Raw genomic sequence first — 21,163 nt, 5'->3', positions numbered from 1 at the left:
TGTGTTCTTGCCACTACGGGCACAGCTCCTGTCCCCTGATACTCCTTCAGGCAAGTAAGAAGGAGAATGACTGAGAATGTACATAAAAATATTCCCAGTTAACAGAAGTTTAAATGAATTTAAGAAATAAAAAACACACATGTTTGCATTTAGACATAGTATATGGCCAATTTTTTTTTTTTCACGAAGAGTGCCTTATTACTTTTGCTTTAAGCTGTACTCTAAATGTTAAATGTTTGACAAGGGGAATTTCCCTTCCCTTCTCTCCTTTCCCTACAGTATATATTAAACTAATTGCTTTATTTTAACAAGGGGAACAGTGTTTCCCTCAACCATCCTCCTGACCTCCAATTTGAACTTCAACTCTAAGAATCTTTGTTGAGAGATAATTGTGAGACCAATAAGATTTAATGCACTTGGGCTCATACTCATCAAGTATCTCAGTTCTACAACAAAGTTTTTAACTCTCAGAGGATCCACTTCTCATCCCATGTAATTCTCATGTAGTTACAGAAAGCTTCAATATGGCTTGGGATTTTCTTATCATTTATAATTTCATAAAATACTTGGCTTTACCAAAACAGGGATAAACTTATTGCTTGCTGGTTTTTCACTAATGAAAGTTCTCTAAGGAGTAATGTTAGAAAAATGTCTCCAGGATTAAAACTGTCACAGGGAAATGTCATCTAATAAACCCTATGCATTAGCCTGCATTTTTCCATGCATTTCAGCTCTATTGCTATGAAAACTGGCTTCTGCAGTTCTAGAAAGGTAGAGTAAAGGGGGGTTTGCATTTGGGTGAAGGCAGATGATTTGGGGATCAAAAGTATTTTATTCTTTAAAAGTTCCTCATGGACAAAGTAGTATGAGCCATCAACTTGACTGATAAAATTATGGTTGTCCATGTTAGAGGATGGCATTATTAATGCTGGACTGAGGAATCTCTCTTTCTTTCTCTATCCCTCTCTGTCTCTCTCTCTCTGTAACATACTGATAAGCACACTCATATATTACTCACTATAACCTACATTTAAGGATAATTAGGGTTAAAAAGATACTAACATGCCTTAAGATTTATAAAACTAAGTGAGGATTATGAAGGTAATCCTTGTAAGTGGAAATATTATTATATCCATTTTAAAGGTAACAAAATTATGGCTAGAAGTTTATTGACTTCTTTAGGGTCCTATAACTAATATGTATCAGAGTAGGAACTGACATTTACTTCTCTACTGACTGGAAACTGATATTCACTTTTCTCTTACTGTGAATCTTTTTATACTTTTCACTATATCCTGTTAATCTCAGAATACTGCTGGGTCTCTTGAAGGTCCACCATTTCTTCAAAATTTCTAATCCATAGAATCACAAAATTTTAGAGGCAGAAGGGATCTCAGTGAACCTTAGTAATCCAAACTCTAGTTGAACCTGTACATGAATCATGGAATTATAGCGTCCATGCATGAAAGGAATTCCTCTACTCTATATGTCTGACAAGTGACTATTTAGTTCCTACTTAAGGACTTCCAAAGGAAGGGAGAGCTCTAATTATTAAGGAGTTTTTCCTGACAAGTTAAATCATCTTCTTAGAAGTTTTCACTAACTGCTTCTATTTTTACCCTCTGAAGTCAAACAGAACAATTACAATTCTCCTTTCACATTACAAATCTTCAAATACTTGAAGGGGATGATCATGTCCTACTTGTATCTTCTTTTTTACCCTAATATTGCCAAATTCTTTTGTTGAATTTCATATGTAATGAACTTGAGACCCCTCACCATTCTTGTAGTCTTTCTCTTGATATTCCCCTACCTCTCAACATTCTTATTAAATCACTGCCTAGGACTAAGTGCAGTTATGTGACTCAGTTATGTGACCAAGTTGGGCTTGGTATTGGGAAGACTAAACTCTCTAAATTCAAAGATGGCTTTAGACACTTAGTAGCTACGTGACCCTAGGTAAATTACTTAATCCTATTTTCCTCAGTTTCCTCATTTGTAAAATGAGCTGGAAAAGGAAAGGGCATATCACTCTATTGTTTTTGCCAAGAAATAATCCAGACGGGGACACGACTAAAATGACTGAACAATAACAACAAGGACTAAGTACAGAAGTTTAGATGAAATTTGGCAAGAACAAAATATACTTACTTATTATTAGATGCTATACCTTTCTTAATGCACCCCAAGATTGCATTAGCTTTTTTGGTTGCTACATCACACTGCAGACTCATATTAAATTTGTAGGCCATTAAAACCCTCAGATATTTTTAGAATTACTATTTATTCATGTTATATTTGTAAAACTGATCTTTGTATCCAACCACAAACCTTTGTATTTATTCCCCTTGAATTTTTCAATAGATGCAACTCAATGATCTAACATGTCAAGATCCTTTTGGATCTGACTGTAATTTACTGGGTTAACTATCTTCTCCAACTTTGTATTTTCTGCAACTTTGACGAGTAGGCCATTTCTGTATGTCATTGTTATGGTTAAATATTACAAAACCAGGCATAGATCATTAGGGTATTCTTTTGGAAACTTCTTGCCATGTTGACATTGAACAATTTATTAAGAAGTACTCTTCAGATCTGACCTTATTAACACTGATCTTTTCTTCACTTGAAGAAACAGCATGGTACAGTACAAATAGTACTGACTGAGCAGTCAAAAAATAGTTTCTGATTCTTCCCCCCTTAAATGCTCTCATTTTATTTTTTTAAAGTCAGTATATTTTATGTTTATATTTTTGACTTAAACTATTATTAATTTATTTTAGGACTAATTTTTTGAGTTCTGATTCTCTCTTATCTTCCTGTGCCTCCTCAACCCACTGAGAAGGCAAGCATATGATAGCAATCATGCATGTGAAATCAAGAAAACATTTTCATATTAACCATTCTTAGTCTTTTAAAAATATATTTAAAAGATTTTGCCCCAGGAAGTCTGGAAACTCCTCAGGGCATGAACAAGCTTCTCACACAATACCTTTGATTAAAAGTTTTTTTTATGGATATCCTTTGTTTTTCTAAACCATCACCAAAAACTCCTTCACTTTCACTTCTCTTCTCTCAGAGACCCATCCCCTTAACAAATAACATTTTTAAAGAAAAAGAGAAGGAAAATCTGCAAATAGACTTTTGATCATATATTTGTTTTGTTTTTTTTTAAATGTGGTTTGTTAAGTTTTCTCTTTTGAAATCTCACTGAAAAGGTCTTGTAGTATTCTAGGGTTTGAGGCAATACTGTCTTATCTCTGATTAATCATGGTGACATTGGCACTTCTCATAGGAAATCCTCCATGAATATGGTGAACATCTTTGGAAAATCTCCCTTATGCTTTGCTTAATACAAATAGAGGATCATCGAACAAAACTCCTTTGTGGTTCTTTGGAGGAGAGCTTTTAAAGCTGCATTTTTCTCTCTGTTGAATGTAATGTCTTTAAAAACAATAAACAAACAATAAACACAAAAGGCTTCTGTATATTTTGTTTATAGTTAATTGTATGACCATGAAAATTTGATCTGATGGAACTTTTCCTGTTCTCTTCTTATACTTTTATTTAGAACACATTGGTTAGATATGAAGATCATTTTCATGTAACACCTTGTTATAATTTTTGTTTCTTTTAATCCTAAGGATTGATATAATGACCCTAAGTTCCACACAGTTCCCTTCTGTTCAATGTCTGTGTCACAATTGCTCTGAGCCCTGAATTAGGAAACCTCCTAATAATTAAACCTGAGGTTAGACTCTTGAATTTTGCAATTATATCTATCTCTAGTTAACCCCTGGTCTCCTTGTGGTTGAAACAAAAGTCAGTTTACTGGAAATGTTTGGGTAACAAAATAATATGTTATAGTGCCTGTGGATGGATAGGCATGGGAAGGGAAAGTTGGGAACAGTCCACCTTTTCATGGAACTTTTCTCAGTCTGAAGATTTTGCCCCAGGAAGCCTGGAAACTCCTCAGGGCATCAACAAGCTTCTCACACAATACCTTTGATTGATTCGAAGAGGTGTAGAGACTGATTCATGCTAAGTTTTGATCAATGAATTTAATCAAGTCATATTTTTTACCTAATAAAGGTAATTATTATTAAGTGTGAGGTAATCATTGTAACCTTGCCTGTACACTCATAAAAATTTTATTGAATATATTAGTATGTCAGTATCACTGAGGTTTATTTGATCATCCATATACTTCACTGTTTCAGATATCTTGACAATTAATCCCTCAGTGCTTCTAAAATTGTGATATTCACAGTAAGATGTCTTTTCTGTGTACTTAGTCTTGATCAGGTTCAGCTTTTCCTGACTCTATGCTCCCCCTGCCTCTTTGGCAAAGATCTTGAAATTTTATTTTGGTGCTGCAATATATAGAGTCAAAAATAGTGAACTACTTTAGAGCAACTGCAAGGATTACCCAAGGATTTTGTTTATCTACATAGCAACTGAGAAAAATTCCAGAATTTCATCACACAGGATGTTAATATTCTTTTGTCCCAACTGGACCACAGAGGTTTGGATTTAATTCCCTTCTACAGCACTTAATTTAGTATTTGTAAATACTTGTAAATACAATATTTGTAAATACTTAGCTCAGAGTCTAGCACATAGTAGGCATCATATAAATGTTTATTCCCTTCCCCACCTGAGAAATTCACAAGGCAGTTTTCTAGTTAGAACCATATTATGAAATGAGAAAGAACTAAGGCTTATTTTCTTTTCTGCATGCAATCAACTACTAAATATTCATTAAGAGCCTCTTATGTACTGGGCACTATTTGGTGCTAAAAATATAAGTATAAGGAAAGAAAGAATTGAATTACATTATTTAACTGTAATTATGTCTTTTACTTTTTGATTTACAGTGGAAAGCTCCACATAGAACTCTATGTGAAAATAAGTAAGTATATGCAGGGTAGATTTAAGAGCCAAGGAATAACAGAATCATGGAATTTTATAATTGAAAGGAATCTTAAAGACAATCTGGTCCAAACTTATTTTTACAGATGAGGAAACTAAGGTCCAGAGAAGTTAGGTGAGACTTTTTCAAAGTAGCATTCAGTGCTAGAGGCAGAACTAGAGCCCAAGCAGAAGCAGTTCCATATTTAATGTAATTTCAGATATTACCAATATGTTCCTGTCCATTAAATACCATCACCATCTACTCTGATATTTCTGGAAATTCCAAAGTTAGCATCTTTTCTTGATGCTTTTTGTTTTTAAATCATATTAATTTCTATGTGTATGCCTTTCCTATTTACACAGAAAGGTTCAGGTTTTTCTGAATTTCTCATTTTTTAAAACAGGGCAGCAATATTCTATCATATTAATATGCAGTCTTAATTAGGTATTCTCACTTTATGGGTACCTACTTTGTTTCCAGTTCTTTGTTACCACAAAATTTGTTGTAATAAATATTTCGGCATATATGAGACCTTTATTTCATTGGTATGCATAGAAGCATATAGCATATGATCTAATGAGATCTCTGAGTCAAAGGGTATAGATATCTTAGCATAATCTTAAGCATAATTCCAATTTTTTTTCCTAGAATGAAAGGTTAGTTCAATTCTTAGTAGAGTTTATCCCCAGTTCAAATATTCCCCCAAAGAGAATATTTAACTTCCTTTTAGTTGCTTCATATTTTTTTTCTGAATGAGTTTATCAGATCCTTTTCTACAAGTTGAGTAAATAGTCAGGCTTGTTGTTGTTGTTTGTTGAATGTTGTTGAAGGTAAATCCAGAAGGTAAAGTCCATCAAGAAGACAGCAATAAGAACTTTTTAATGCAGAATGGATTAAGGTGAAGGGATATTAAAGGAGGAAGACTAAAGAAAGGAAAAAGGCTAACAGAAATGAGAAAAGCAAAGTCTGCTTACCAACATTATGTTTGATATAGCATCAGCTTAGCATAGATCTTCTTTTACTGTTTATTATACAATTCTCCAAATACAGAATGATCAAAAGATAGAAGATAGTCTCTTTTCCATATGCTCAAGAATGCCATTCTAGTGACAGAGGGAAACAATTTCAGTGAGGAGGAAAAAAAGGGGCATTGTTGGAAGATCTGGAAGTGGAACTTATTAAATCAAATCAAACTTAGCAAATGAATCAAATAAATATCAATAAATATTTTTTTAAATGTATGAAAATTAGAAGCAGGGCTAGATACCATAAAAATATAAGAGTTTGGCAAGATTCTACAAAAATATTCACAAGGAAGAGAGATTGTTATGGGAAACTAAGTTTTGTTGTTGTTTTTTGTAGTCATATTGGGAGGAAAAAGAAGCTCTAAGCAGGGATAAGAGCTTTCCTTGGAATGAGGAATAAAAGCTTTACTTGGAAGAACTTTTACTTGGAAACTGATAACAAAAACACAGAGAAGGCAGTTTCTCAACTGTTACTTTGTTCTTGTTTTCCCTGAAGAATTACTTTTACTATGAAAAAATAGAATGAAAATTGACTAACAGGTAATTCATATCCAAGATAAGTAAGGATAACGCCTGACTGTCCTTGTTGAATTCAAGTCACCTGGCCCAGATGAACTAGATTTTTGGGTCCAGAAATAATTGGCAGACAAATTCTCAAGATGATGGAATAAATTACCTCATCAAGGATGAAAAAAGCGGTCTAGACAGAATAATAATCAATAAGTTGACTTTCTTTGTCATGTTACAGAGCGACTTGTTCAAGGAGAATCTTTAAGGCAGAATTTTTCTATATTGAATGAAATGTTTTTGTATTCAGCAAACATTAGCACATTTAGATCTTAGACTCTCTATATCATTGAGTCAATGACAGAGATATGCTCTTCATTGCAGAATTTCTAATAACTTTATCCATAATATTGTTGGTATGTATGCAGATCTCTTTGACATCTTATCTGATTGATGCTTGTTTTTCTTTTTAAGGATAGCAATGTAGTTCTGAAGAGCCAAGATGGAGTAATAGAGAAAGAATTCAGCTGAGCTCTCCTAACATTTTTCTTCAAACAATTTTAACATGCTACCTCAAAGACTTACATGAACTGATTCTAAGTGAAGTGAATAGAACCAAGAGAATATTGTACAGCAACAAGAAGATTATGTGATGATCAACTGTGATGGATGTGGCTCCTTTCAATAATGAGGTGATTCAGGCCAATTCCAATAGACTTGAGATGTGGAGAGCCATCTATTTGTATACAGAGAGAGAATTGTGGGAACTGAATGTGGATCACAACATAATATTTTCACCTTTTTTTGTTGTTGTTGTTTTTGGCTTATTTATTTTTTTCTTTCTCAAATTTTCACCTTTTGATCTGATTTTTCTTGTGCAATGTAAAAACATATTTAGAAGAATTGCACTTGTTTAACCTACACTGTATTACTTTCTAGAGGAAGGGGCAGGTTGGGGGGAGGGAGGTAAAATTTGGAGCACAAGATTTTGCAAAGATGAATGTTGAAAATTATCTTTGTATGTATTTTGAAAAATGAAAAGCTATTATTATTTTTAAAATAAAATAATGCCTCAAATTGAATGCAACAACAAAATCAGCAGCAGCTTCAGAAGCTTAAGTCCCACAGTAAGGGGACCTAGCAACTGGTCAGAAAGAGATTATTAGAGATCCTGTATTAGCATTGACACAGGAACAGATACTGTCTGGCAACTCTATTACATATATCCACTTCTGAATCATAGTTTAAGGGTGAAAAGGAGCATTTTCAGTCAAGAAGAAGGGATAATATCGCTTTTGATCCCAAGGGATCAATGATGCTGAGTAATAATATTGTTTTTTGTCCCAAATGAACAGGGACTATGAGGAGCAGTATTAATTTAATCAGAAGCTCTGCTAGGTGAGGATCAGAATGTGCATCAAAAGAGCAGTGACCACATACCATTCTCCACAACACATCACTTTGGAAGCACTGAAATATTCCAACCTCGAAGAACTAATTCTGAAAATAGCAGTGTGAAAAGCCTGAAGTTCGAGATAATTTGACCCCTTGCCCCTAAACTCCACATTAACATGAAGTTCAAATCAAGAATCAGGGTAAAAAATAAGCAAAATTTAAAAATCTGACCTTCAAAAGTTATTATAGTGACAGGGAAGATCAAGATACAAATTCAGAAGACAAAGAAGCAACAACAAGCCAAAACTCAAAGAAAAAAAATTGAATTGGATACAAGACCATTGAAAATTCCTAGAAAAGATAAAAAAGTTTCAAAATATAATGGCATAAACAATGGCTACTGCCTCAGCAGCAACAACTTCAGGAGCTCTTAGCCAAAGATAATGAGGTAAGACAGTTGGTCAGCAAAAGATTCCAGGGGACTGCTGGCAATATATGCAACTGATGCAACTGTATTGCTCATATGCTGTTCTGAAACTTGAGACAGTCTTCTCTCTCCAAGGTGAGCAAAGCTTGACATTGAGGCAAGAAGAAGTTTAAAGGTAAAAAGAGAATATGATCACAAGAATCTACTATGGTGATAAGCCAAGAGCAAAACAAACAAGACAATAATGCAAAAACAGGTACAGTTAAATCATCAAAGGAAAAATAACTGAATTAAAAACCAACAAGAATTACTGGAAGAGTTAAAGAAAGAAAGAAAAGTGGTAGAGGAAAAATTGGAAAAAGAAATTGTAGTGTTCTTGTTTGTTTTTTTTGGTGGTCTCTGGAGCAGCTTTCTTTTCAGTAGATTACCACAAGAATAGCCGATTTTAAAGTCCAAATCCTTTATTATCTCCTTCACAATCTAGTCTCCTTGCCTGGGGCCCAGCTAGCTTTCTTGAGAGCTTTTCAGAAAGGCCTTGGTCTCAGTGGGGGAAGTAGGGGATGTACAGGAGACCAGCCACTATGGTGGTGTGAGATGAAGTGAATGAATCTGGCTCTGAGTCCAAGGGCTTGTGCTTCAGCCTCCAGTCCCCCCTGGCTTATATGCTCTATTCTAATTACATTATCATAGGTATAAATCTTGTAGAATAGGTGTCAATCTTGTAGAACTATATTAAGTACTAAGTACGTTTACTGAATTAGAGAACAATAATCACCATGCTAAACTAGATAACCATTGTCTTATCAATTCCACTGACTTAACACTTTGTAAGAATCCTGGTTTCAGAGTTCTGGACCATAATAAGAAATGAAAGTGATGAAAAAAAATAATGAAAAGAGAATTAACAGCTTAATGAAAGATGCACAAAAATATTGAAGAAAATAATACCCAAAAACTTACTGAAGAAAATAATTCTTTAAAAATTAGAACTGGGCAAGCTAATGACTTTATGAAACATCAAGAATCAATAAAAGAAAGCCAAAAGAATAAAATAAAAAAGAATAAAAAAATAAAAAAGTGAAATATGTCATCAGAAAAACTATTTACCTGAAAGATAGAGAAAATTCAAGGAGTATTGGTCTATTTGAAAGTCCATGATCAAAAAAGAACCAAAACATTAAATTCCAAGAAATTATCAGGAAAATGTCCCAATATCTTAGATCCTAAAGCTATTTGGATCTTGAAATGGAATTTGAAAGGAGAGAATTCTGGGAAGATTGCAGAGTAGATCAGAAAATTCCAAAGTTCTTCAGATTTCCCCCACAAACAAAATAAAATTGCACCTCAGGTCAAACATAGACTGGTGAAAAACAAATAAGACTTGGAGCAGGACAAGGGTGCTCCTAAGACAATTAGAGATGAAAGACCCCAGGCCTAGCTTTTAAGTTGTATGGAGTGTAAATTCAATCAGGCTAGCTTAGAAGAAATAGCAAGCACAAAGTCCTGGGGCTAAACTGGATTTGGAGATAGACTCAGCTACAACCACAAGAACTTTCAGCTCCCAGACAGTATGGGGAGTAAATGGTCTGAGAACAGGAAGACTGTTCAACTATGCTGCTGAGGTACTCCCTTGGGTAAGAAAGATCCATCATATCTAGTGAATGCAGGAGTGGGGAAGGGATGCTGCTGTCTGTGGGCACTTGCACCAGGGTAGAGCTTTTGATTTTGGGTCAGAGGGGAGAGCTGACCTGAATCTAAAATTTTCCTCACTTCATGATTAGAGGTGCTTTCACTAATAGCTCATTAAAAAACAATGAAAAAAAAGAACCCAACCATAGAAACTTATTATGGGAATAGGAAAGACTGGGGTTTATCTTCAGAGGAGGACAGTGAAGTAATAAAAAAACCCTCTTCTACCCAAAAGAGTAACATTAAATGGCTACCTGCCTAGAAAGAATTTATAGAACTACTCAAAAAAAAAAAAAAAAACCTTCAAAAATCAAATGAGAGAGATTGAGGAAAAACAAACAAACAAACAAACAAAAAAACCCAACCATTGAAGAAAAACCAAATTATTCAAAAAAAACCATTAACCAAATAGAAAAGGAGATACAGAGATTTAAAGATAAAAATAATTCTTTGAAAATTAGAATTGGGCAAGGGAAAATGACTGAAGTTATAAGAGACCAAGAAATAACAACAAAAAAAATAGAACAGAATGTGAGCCATCTCATAAGAAAAACATATCTATTGAATAACAGATCAAGAAGAGAAAACATAATTGGACTACATGAAAGCAGTGACCAAAAAAAAATCTTGATTCAATAATGCTAGAAAAAAATCCAAGAAAATTGTCATGGATTAATAGAACAAGAGAGAAAAATAGAAAAATCTACTACCTCACTACCTCAAAGAGACTAAGAAAACACAAAGGAATATCACTGATAAATTTTGAATCCTCAAGATCAAAGAGAAAATTTCACAATAAACAAAATTTCAAATATTCTGGAGCTCCAATTAAAGTTATATGGTTTTTATTGACAGTTTCAAAAAAGAACACAAATCCTGGAATAACATGTATAGGCAAAAGAACTAGACCTGTAGCCAAAAATACCATAACCAACAAAATTAACCATAATATTGAAGAACAACAAACCACAAACTCACAGATTTTCGGGACCTTATTCACCCAAACCTGAACTCAATAGCAATTTTAACATATAAGAATCAACATCAAAAATTAATTTCAAGAGACTGACTCAACATGATCAGATTGTTTGTTTTTTACATGAAAATATATACATGTTTAAGATTGACATCAGTAATTGGGTAGCTCTAAAGAAAGATTGGGGCAGAGCTGATTTGATCTGACTCTAAAAAGCAATATTGCCCAGGAAAAGGCAAAAATAATAATTATGCTATATAAATGAGGTGGAGAGGAAGACCTAATGCAATGGCTTTGGGGGGATTGCTAGGTCTGAAAACTTACTCATATTGGGAACAGGTTAAAAAGGAAACTATAAATATACATACATACCTGAATGCATGCATACATACATACGATCTATCTATATATGTAATTATATATATATGTATCTATATATAATTTTTATACACACATACACACACATCCCATGAAGGTATATGTATATAATATATGTATATAGTACCCTCCAAAATCTATAAAGAAATAATGGGAGAGGGACTAGGATAAGGTGGGATATAAGAGTATATAGGTTTTTGGCGATGGGATAAAATGTGTAGAGTAATGGGAAAGTAACAAACTGGGAGGGATAGGATAAGGCGGAACACAAGAGGTGTTTAGGTTAATGGGAGTGGGGTAAGGCCTGTAGATTAAGAGGAATGGAATAAAAAAGGTGGGGAGAGAAGAGAAGAGAGGTATCCATGAGTGTGTGTGTGGGGGAAGTTAAGTAATAGCAAAGCAAGTTAAGGGATAGAATTAAAGTGGAATTAGCAGGGAAAGGAAATAAGAGATAAGGTCAGCTAGGTGGTGCAGTAGATAAGAGTACCAGCCCTAAACTCAGGAGGATCTGAGTTCAAATATGGTCTCAGACACTTAACATTTCCTAGCTATGTGACCCTGGGCAAGTCACTTGACCCCAATTGCCTCAGCTAAAAAACAACAACAACAACAACAACAAACAAACAAAAAGGAAATAAGAGGTATAAATATAAACAAGGATTAGGAATAGAATTTATTAGAAAAAAAGTAGAGCTAGTAATCATACTTCAAGACAAAAACAAAATAAAATTAAACAAAATAAAATTCAAATACTGTGGTGCCATAGTCAGGATCACAGATTTAGTGGCTTCCATGTTAAAGGAGTAGAGGGCTTTAGTATCTGATATTCCAGAAGACAATTGAAAAGGATAATCAGGAAAAGCATATTTTGCTAAAATATTTCAGAGGCAATAAAATAATATCAAAAATTTTATAACATGCTTCTCAAATTAAGGCCTCATTTTTAATTATATAGAGAATTGTGTCAAATTTTTTAAAAAAGAGCCATTTTAAAAATTGATAAATGACTAAAGATATGAACAAGTAGTTTTCAGAAGAAATCAGAGCTATCAATAGACATGAAAAAAATGCTCTAAATTACTAATTAGAAAAATGCAAATTAAAACAACTCTGAGAAACTATCTCACATATGTTAGATCGGCTAGCATAGCTAGATTGACTAGAAAAAGAAAAGAAAATTACAAGGAACATTAGTGTACTCTTGGTGTAGCTGGGAACTAGCTCACTCCTTGTGGAGAACAATTTGAAAGTATGTCCAAAGGGCTATAAAACTATGCTCAGTAAAAACCACTACTAGGTCTTTAGCCCGAAGATAGTCAATGGAAAAGGATCTAACTGAAGAAAAGTATAGCAGTTCTTTTGTGGTGGCAAAGAATTGCAAACTGAAGGGATGTCCATTACTTGGGGAATGACTGAACAAATTATAGCACATAATTCTGATGAAATGCTATTGTGCCATAAGAAATTACAGGCAGGATGGATCCACAAAAAACTGGGAAGACTTATATGAACTGATGCACAGTGAAGTGAGCACAACTAGAACATACCAGCAACGTTGTAAGGATGATGATCAATTGTGAAAGATTTAGCTAACTCTGATCAAGACAATGATATAAGATAGTTCCAGAGAATCCATAGTGAAAAATGCTATCCATCTCCAGAAAGATAACTGATCAACTCTGAATACAGATGGAAGCATACTCTTTAAAAAATCCTTTATTTCCATTGTTTGATTTTATGTTTTCTTTTGCAACATGACTAATATGGAAATGTGTCTTACATGGCTCCCTATATTTAAGAGATATTAAAATGTGTAGTTCTCAAGAAGAAGAAATGGGCAAGAGAAAGAGAGATAATTTGGAACAACATAAAAAATGATTGTTAAAATTTTTGGATGTGTAATTGGAAAATATTTAATGAAATAGAATGTTTTTTAAAAAGAATATCAAGGGGATATGATAGAAAGAACATTTAAGCCAGACAACTTTGTTTAAGTCCCAGGTTTGAAACTGTCTAGCTTTATGACCATGGTGAGGTAGTCCACAGCTCCCTATTACCCAAAGAGTCTGATAAGATGGTGCAACTTTATTAGGAAAGTACCTAGGAGGAATTCACTTAGTGTAGCTTTGCTGTTTGGGAAGTGTGAGTCTGAGATGAAGTGTAATAAACTTCAATTCTTGTCATCTTGGATTGTAGGCTTATTCTCAAGTGTTTAAACTAAACAGAAAATAATTTTGGTCAGTCACATGGCTGAAAAATTCTAGAGCACAAATAAAGAGATTGCTTTAAAAAGAAAAGAAAAGAAAAGAAAAGAAAAGAAAAGAAAAGAAAAGAAAAGAAAAGAAAAGAAAAGAAAAGAAAAGAAAAGAAAAGAAAAAACAAAAAAGCCCCAAACATCTTATCAGAAAGGTATTCATTTACAATGGCATACTAGGAAGAACATTGAACAAGGAGTCAAATGACCTAAATTTGAATCCTGGTTGTGGCAGTAGTATCTTTGTCATCTTTCTTGGGCTTTAATTTCCTCATCTGTAAAATGGGGACAATAGTAGTCATTCTCTATATCTTTAGCTTATTGAGAAGAAAGTAATTTATGACTTGCACTGTACTATTTAAATGTAAACATAATTTTTTTCCTGACAAGATTATAGTCCTTTTTTGTTTGTTTTCATCCTCTGGTTTCTCTATTGCATCCTTTCAAATCTCTGACATGGAAATTATTCTTTTTAATTAAAGAATCTATTAATACCATTAGTTTTAATGGACCAGAGAAGAAGAAAAAATTACTTATAAGAAGAAAATATATTCAGTGCAAGTTTTCTCACTTGTTTGTCACTTGTTAGCACTTTTCAAATGAGTCAGTAGCAGCTCCTCCTTGTTCCTGAGAGAGAGAGCAAAATTTCATTTCATCATCAGAATTCCAGGGAGGAAATGAATTTCCTGTATTCTTTTTGCCACATGAACTTATTTGTTCCGATGCTTTATTTTTACAAGACACAAAGATTTCCCTTGAGTTCTCTAATAGCCTGTATGCTTTTTCTGGGTCTCCCCTTCAAAATTCCTTCTCTTTTCTCTTCCATTCATGGCTTAGACAGATAAAGAGCTTTTGAAAGGTTGTGAACCCATTATCAGAGTTTGAAATATGAATTATTTACAATATCTCTCTAATATTTTTCATATTTGCAATGTTTTCTGAGCATTAGTTGTTATTCTATCTATGGCCCATTGACTTAGCTTATGAAAACCAGGTAATAATAATAATAACTATTAATTAATAATATTATTCATTACCCCCTGGCCTTAGGACCCTTCCTTCTTACTCTTTGGAGTAGATAGAGAGTGGACTTTGGAACAAACTTCCCAGATAGTTTCGTCTTAAGGGGAGAGCCTAGGGCAGACATCTTATCCTTTCTTATTCAGCATGTCTGGGTATATTTCTATATTTCTTTGTTCTTTTTCTTTTTGTATTAGACTGTGTGCTCTTTATAGGCAGGAGTTGTCTTTGCATCTCCTTTAGAGTTGGATAAATAGAAGTGAGAAATGCCTACATAGAGAAAATCATTGAATCCATCAGAGCTAATGAAATTACATAGTGAAATATTGTAGAGAGAGAGAAAGGTCAAAAACAGAGGTTTGGAGCAAACTCGTGGTTAGCATGAGATGAAAAAAGAATGAAGAGAAAAACAGTCCTAGGACCAATCAGCATCTTCTTATTCCTTAAAAAAATGTAATCTCCCCAATGAAGATGAAATTAAAAAAAAATATTAGAAATTATTTGCCTAATCATATACTAGGAAAAGTGACAATCGAAATAAAATGAATAAATATTTACAGAAACATATCAGGTCAATAGAAGAGGAGATAGAATAATTAACTAAAAAGAAAATAAATAGAACAAGCCATCAATGAACTTCCTGAGGAAAAATCTCCAGGTCCAAATGGATTTACAAATGAATTCTACCAAATATTTAAAGAACAACTATTTTTAACCATAAAAATTATGAAAAAAAGTAAAGGACTCCAACTAAATTCTCTTTATGACACAAAAATGGTTTTGATACCTAAAGTAGGAAGAACAAAAAATGGAAAGAAAATATAAACCAGTTTAACCTAATGATTATCTATGCAAAATTTTGGAATAAAACACTAATAATGAGGTTATAGCCATATTTTGCAAAGATCATACATTATGACTAGGTGGGACTTACACAAAGAATGCAGAGCTGATTCAGTATTAGGAAAATTATCAATGTAGTTGACCATATCAATAATAAAAACAAAAATATAATTTTTCTCAAAAGATGCAGAAAAAGCTTTTGATAAAATACATCAATTTCTGTTAATACCAGAAAGCATAGGAATAAATGGAATCTTTCTTAAAGTGATAAGCAATATCTATTTAAAACCAAAAGTAAACATTATCTATAATGAGTATAAACTTAAGCCCATCCCAATAAAATTAAGGGTAAAGCAAGGCTATCTATTATAACCAAATATTGTTCAATATTGTATTAGAGGTGTTTGCTATAGCAATTGCTTTAACAATAAGATAAGCAAAAGAAATTTGCTATAGCAATAAGATAAGCAAAAGAAAACCTGGAATCAGGAAATAAAACTATCACTATTTGCAGATGATATGATAGTATACTTAGAGAACCCTAGAGGATGAACTAAAAAACTAGTGGAAACAATTAGCTACTTCAGCAAATTTGCAAGTGATAAAATAAATCCACATAGATCATAAGCATTTCTGTATATTCCCATGAAACCCAATTGCAGGAGATAGCAAGAGAAGTTCCATTTCAAAAAAGTGCAGACTATATAGAGTTGGGAGTCTATCTTGCAAGACAAAATCAGGGATTATGTGAACACAATTATAAAACAATTTTAGACAAATAAATAAACATTTAAACAATTGGGAGAAATATTAATTGTTCTTGGGTAGGCCGAGTCAAATTGATAAAATTTATAAATTTGCTTATTTAATTTATTCATTTAGTGCCATAATAATTCAAGTACCCAAGAATTAATTCATAGAGCTAGAAAAAATAATAACCAAATTCATCTGGAATAACAAAAGTTCAAGAGTATGAACGAAAAAGAAAAATGAAGAAAGGAAGCCCAGCAGTATCAGATTTCAAATTATATTACAAATCTATAATCATCAAAATTATCTGGTACTGGCTAAGAAATAGAGTGGTAGATGAATAGAATAGATTAGGTACATGATACACAGTGGTGTGTGACCATAGTAATGTAGTGTTTAATAAAACAAGATCTTGAGGCAATAACTCACCATCTGACAAAACTTATCAGGAAAACTGGAAAGCACTTTGGCAGAAACTAGGGGTAGACCTATATCTCATACCCTGTACTAGAAGAAGGTCAAAATAGACAAAAGATTGATAAAAAGTGGATGTCTTAAGTAAACTAGAGGAAGATGGAAAAATGTGCCCATAATATAAATGGATAAGGGAAGAGTTTATGACCAAAGAGACAAAAAGGATCACAGAAAGAAGAGAATCAAAAGAATACCTAAATGCACAATTTGATAATGAAAAAATTTTAATAACATGAATTTTAAAATAGTTTTGAAAACAAAATTAATGCAGCCATAATTAAAAATAAACAGGAATCTTGGGAAATGATTGCAAGTTTTTCTGATAAAGATCTCATTTCTCAAATGGATAAGAAGCTGAGCTGAATTTATAAAAATACTACCCATTTCCCAATTGACGAATAGTCACAGGATATTAACAGGAAGTTTTCAGAAAAATAAATTACAGCTCTCAATAGTCACATTAAAACTGCTCTAAATCACCAAAAATATCCTATCCAGCCAAATTAACTATAATGAGCAGCAACCAAGAAATGAACATTCAATGAATATGTAGATTTTAATACTTTGTCCCAACCAAAACTGAATTTAATAGAAAATTTAAAGGGCCAATAGAAAAATAAAAGGGCCAATACCAAAGATTAATTTCGAAGGACTCAACAAGGACAAATTGGTTTTTATATGAAAATGTACTCCACATTTTTAAGATTGACATCAGTAATTGGGTAGCTCAAAAGAAAGATTGGAGTAGAGTTGATTATAATCTAACTTTTAAAAACAAAATTGCCTAGGGAAAATATATACATATCATAATGGGTATAACACCTTCCAAAAGAAATATAAAGAAATAAGGGGGGGGAGGGAATAAGATAAGATGGGAGTGGGAGAAGGTCTATAGATGAATGGAAATGGGATAAAAAGAGAGGGAAAGGGTAGATAGAAAAGATAAGGGAGGTATGGGTGAAAGGAAGTGAAATAGTAGCTAGAGAAGTAAAGGAGTAGAATTAAAGTAGAAGAGTTAGCAGGGATAGGAAATGAGAGAGAAACAAATATTATAACTAGAATCAGGAGAAGAATTCATTAGAAAAAAAACATGGTTAATAATCATTGATCTCAGACAAAAAATTTAAAGATTCAATCAATAGAAAATCTACAGTATTTGTCAGATATATTAATATTGTTTTAGATACATGTCTATATATGTGTAAATGTTTATGTATAAATGTGTATATGTATGCATATGCATATATATGAGAAAAAGAGAAGGAGAAAGGGAGAGAAGGAGAGAGAGGGAGGGAGAAAAGTAGAGAGGAAGGGAGGGAGAGAGATACTTTTGCATAATTGTTGCCTGTTTGGGAGAGTAGAGGAGAATGAAAAAGGAAAAAAAATAAAAAATAGAAAATGCACAGCAGAGAACAAAAGAATAATCTACAAGGTAGAAAAGAAAGGATGGACAGTCATGAATTTATAATCTCTTCTATTATTATATACGTTTTCTTGAAATGGAAATTCTCCCTGTTCTGCTAATGTTTTATTTTGTTTTCCTTTTCTATCTTTCTTTTTTTGTTTTTTTTTAAATTTTGTATTTAGTTTTAAATAAATAAAAAGAATTTTTTAAGTCCTCAAAATTTTAAAAAGAATGTTAAAAATAAATTAGATTTTTAAAGTTGTAAATTACCTTTAAATATATATATATATATTTTAGTAATAGAATAAAGGTATTGGATTGTACCCTCATCTTCTATAGGTTTCCTGAAAATCTTTTCAAGACAATTCCAGTAGGATGACAAAGATTTTATATATATATAAAATCCTGCATCTTTCTGATTCACCTAAATCTACATATTTTGAAAGTTTTCCATTATGCACAGTTTTGGAAATTATAAATATTTATATATGATACCATATATCAAAAGTACACTTCTTATGTTTTTTTTTTTTTTTTAATGGATCAGTTTGATATCTGGACAACAATCCATTCTTGGATAATGGTCTGGTTCCAATATAACTTGTTGGAGAGACTGAATTTTCTAGATTCCTATAAAGTTTATATTAATAGTTTAAGTATTTGTTTTTTGGTAGTTTATGAAATAAAATTGTGGCAAAGATACTAGAATGACTTATCATTTCCTTCTTCAACTCGCTTGACAGATGAAGGCAACTGAGGCAAACAGGGTTAAATAACTTGCTCAGGGTCACATGATCAGTAAGTGTCTAAAGCTCGATTTGAGTCATGAAGACTTTTCCTGAGACCAAACACAGTGCCCTATTCACTGCTCCACCTAATGTAGATTCACATTTTCTCTATAACCTAGTTTTAAAGAATTGTCTAAGTGATCTGCCCAGATTATGTGTCAGAGACAGAAATTAAATTCTGAATTTCCTGCTTTTATGTCAGCCCTCTCTTATGAATAAATGTTACTATTATTACTACTTCTATTACTGCTATTACCACAATCACTACCGATAACTCACATTGAAGCAGCATGACATAGTGGATAGAGAGAGTTGACTTGAAGCCAATAATATACTAATATATTTTACCTACATAATTTCATAATAATGAGGTTAAAGTCAGGAGTTCAGTGTCTGCATGGGCCCATGATCATCCTTGATTCATGATCAGTATTTTTGTCCCTAACTTTGGTCAGTCATATTATCAATGCCTATGGAGGGAAAAATATCACTGGCTGAAGAATACAAATGGGTCAATGAAAATTGTAGTATTTAAAATTAGAGGATACCATAGGTGTTGTCTCATCCCTTGCTTTCATTGAATAGATAAAAGAAAAAGAAGCTCAGAGCAGGGAAGTGACCCACTCAAAATCACGCCAGTAGTTGAAAGGAAGAACTGACATTTGAACCCAGATCCTCTTATTCCAAATCCATCTTTTTTTTTTTTTTGCCATACACCAAAATTTTTAGCACTATTTTAAAAAAGCAATATAGTGTTCCTCCTCTACTGATGCAGGCTCTGTCCTATCATCTTGGAATAGACAGCACATTTCTTTCAGTATTTCCTAGATGTTATCAAACTCATTATGCTTTGGGAAACTATTGGGGGTGGAGGTCAGAAGAAAGCTAAGCATTTTCAATCAACTAAAGCACCTAGTGCCAGAGCAAGGAAGAAGTACTAGAGTATTCTTGAATGTTGCACATAGGTCAAATCATGACTTACTTTCCAGTCATCTCAAAACAAACATATTCCATGAAAAAAAAAAAAACACTTTCTTGTTTTTCCCCCCCTTTGGAGAAATTCTTTGCTTGAGATTTAGATCCAAATATGACATCTGTTCATGATCTTGTATATCTGCTTTCTTGTACCTAGAGCACTCATCATGGTTCACAGAGGAAGTTCCATCAGTTTATCATCCATCTAGAGATGGAGAACATTCAACCTAGGAAATGCCATGATTATTAGTATGTGACTAAATATCTAAAGAAAATTGTTCTTATGTGTTTCTTTCAGTGACACTGAAAAGGGCCTCTTGGTCAAAAGCATTTCCCCTATCTCACTGCCCTAGTTCTCAAAATTTCACCATTCAAGTTCTGTTCTTTTGGGTTATCTTTCTGCCAGGCATTCTTTCTTAAAATGACAATAACACTTAGGAGGAAGAGTATATTAAACTGTGACCAAACTTTCATCTCTATTCATAAATGGTGCATTAATTTATACAATTACTTTTCTGAATGACTCTTTGAAGTCAGGAGGCTGAGGTTATAGGATTGTTAGAGAAAGGAAGAAAAAATTGAGGAGCACGAGGAAGAATAGGTCTTGTTAGAAGCACTCTGGGTAGATGCAGAAAAAGGGGAGGAGCAAACTTCATTGCCCTCACTACCTTAGCTCATAGACAGCTCTGTCTGCATGATAACAAAACAAACATTTTAGCAGGCTAACATAACTGTGCTCATTTACTTTTGATCAAACAAGATAATAGTTGTAAAAAGTACTTTGACACTGTGTGGAATATAACAGGTGCTACATAAATACTTATGCACTTACCCTCTTGCTAACTATAGTTAAGAGACATTACCTGTAATCAACTATTCGTTAAAAATGTGGTGGTGAACCACTGCAGCATTGAAGACCATCATAGTTTGAGTCTGACATATTCTCTGTGTCAAAGGGACCAACCTAGTAAAAGTAAAAATTCCAAAGATGGGCAAATATTCAATATTTCAGTAGGAACATAGGAAGAGTGCTTATTTAAATTCCAGCTCTGCTAAAACTAAGTAAGTTACTTAGCTTTTCTAGACATTAGGTTTCTCATCTGGACCCTAATTTCCTCATCTGTAAAATAGACTTGATAATTACTAGTCTTTTAAAATTCCAAATCACAGAATAGCAGAACTTCAGAGTTGGAAGAAATCACAATACCCATGTGGTCCAATCTAGGCTATAAAAGGGGTCTCTACAGCATATCCAACAGATGGTCATGAATCTTGGTTTAAAAGGCTTCTAATGTAGGGATCTTATTAAATCCAAAAGCAATTAATTCCAATTTTGATTAGC

Source organism: Sminthopsis crassicaudata, chromosome 1 (genome assembly GCF_048593235.1).
Source record: "Sminthopsis crassicaudata isolate SCR6 chromosome 1, ASM4859323v1, whole genome shotgun sequence".
NCBI lineage: Eukaryota > Metazoa > Chordata > Mammalia > Dasyuromorphia > Dasyuridae > Sminthopsis > Sminthopsis crassicaudata.
This window is presented reverse-complemented; position numbering follows the sequence as displayed.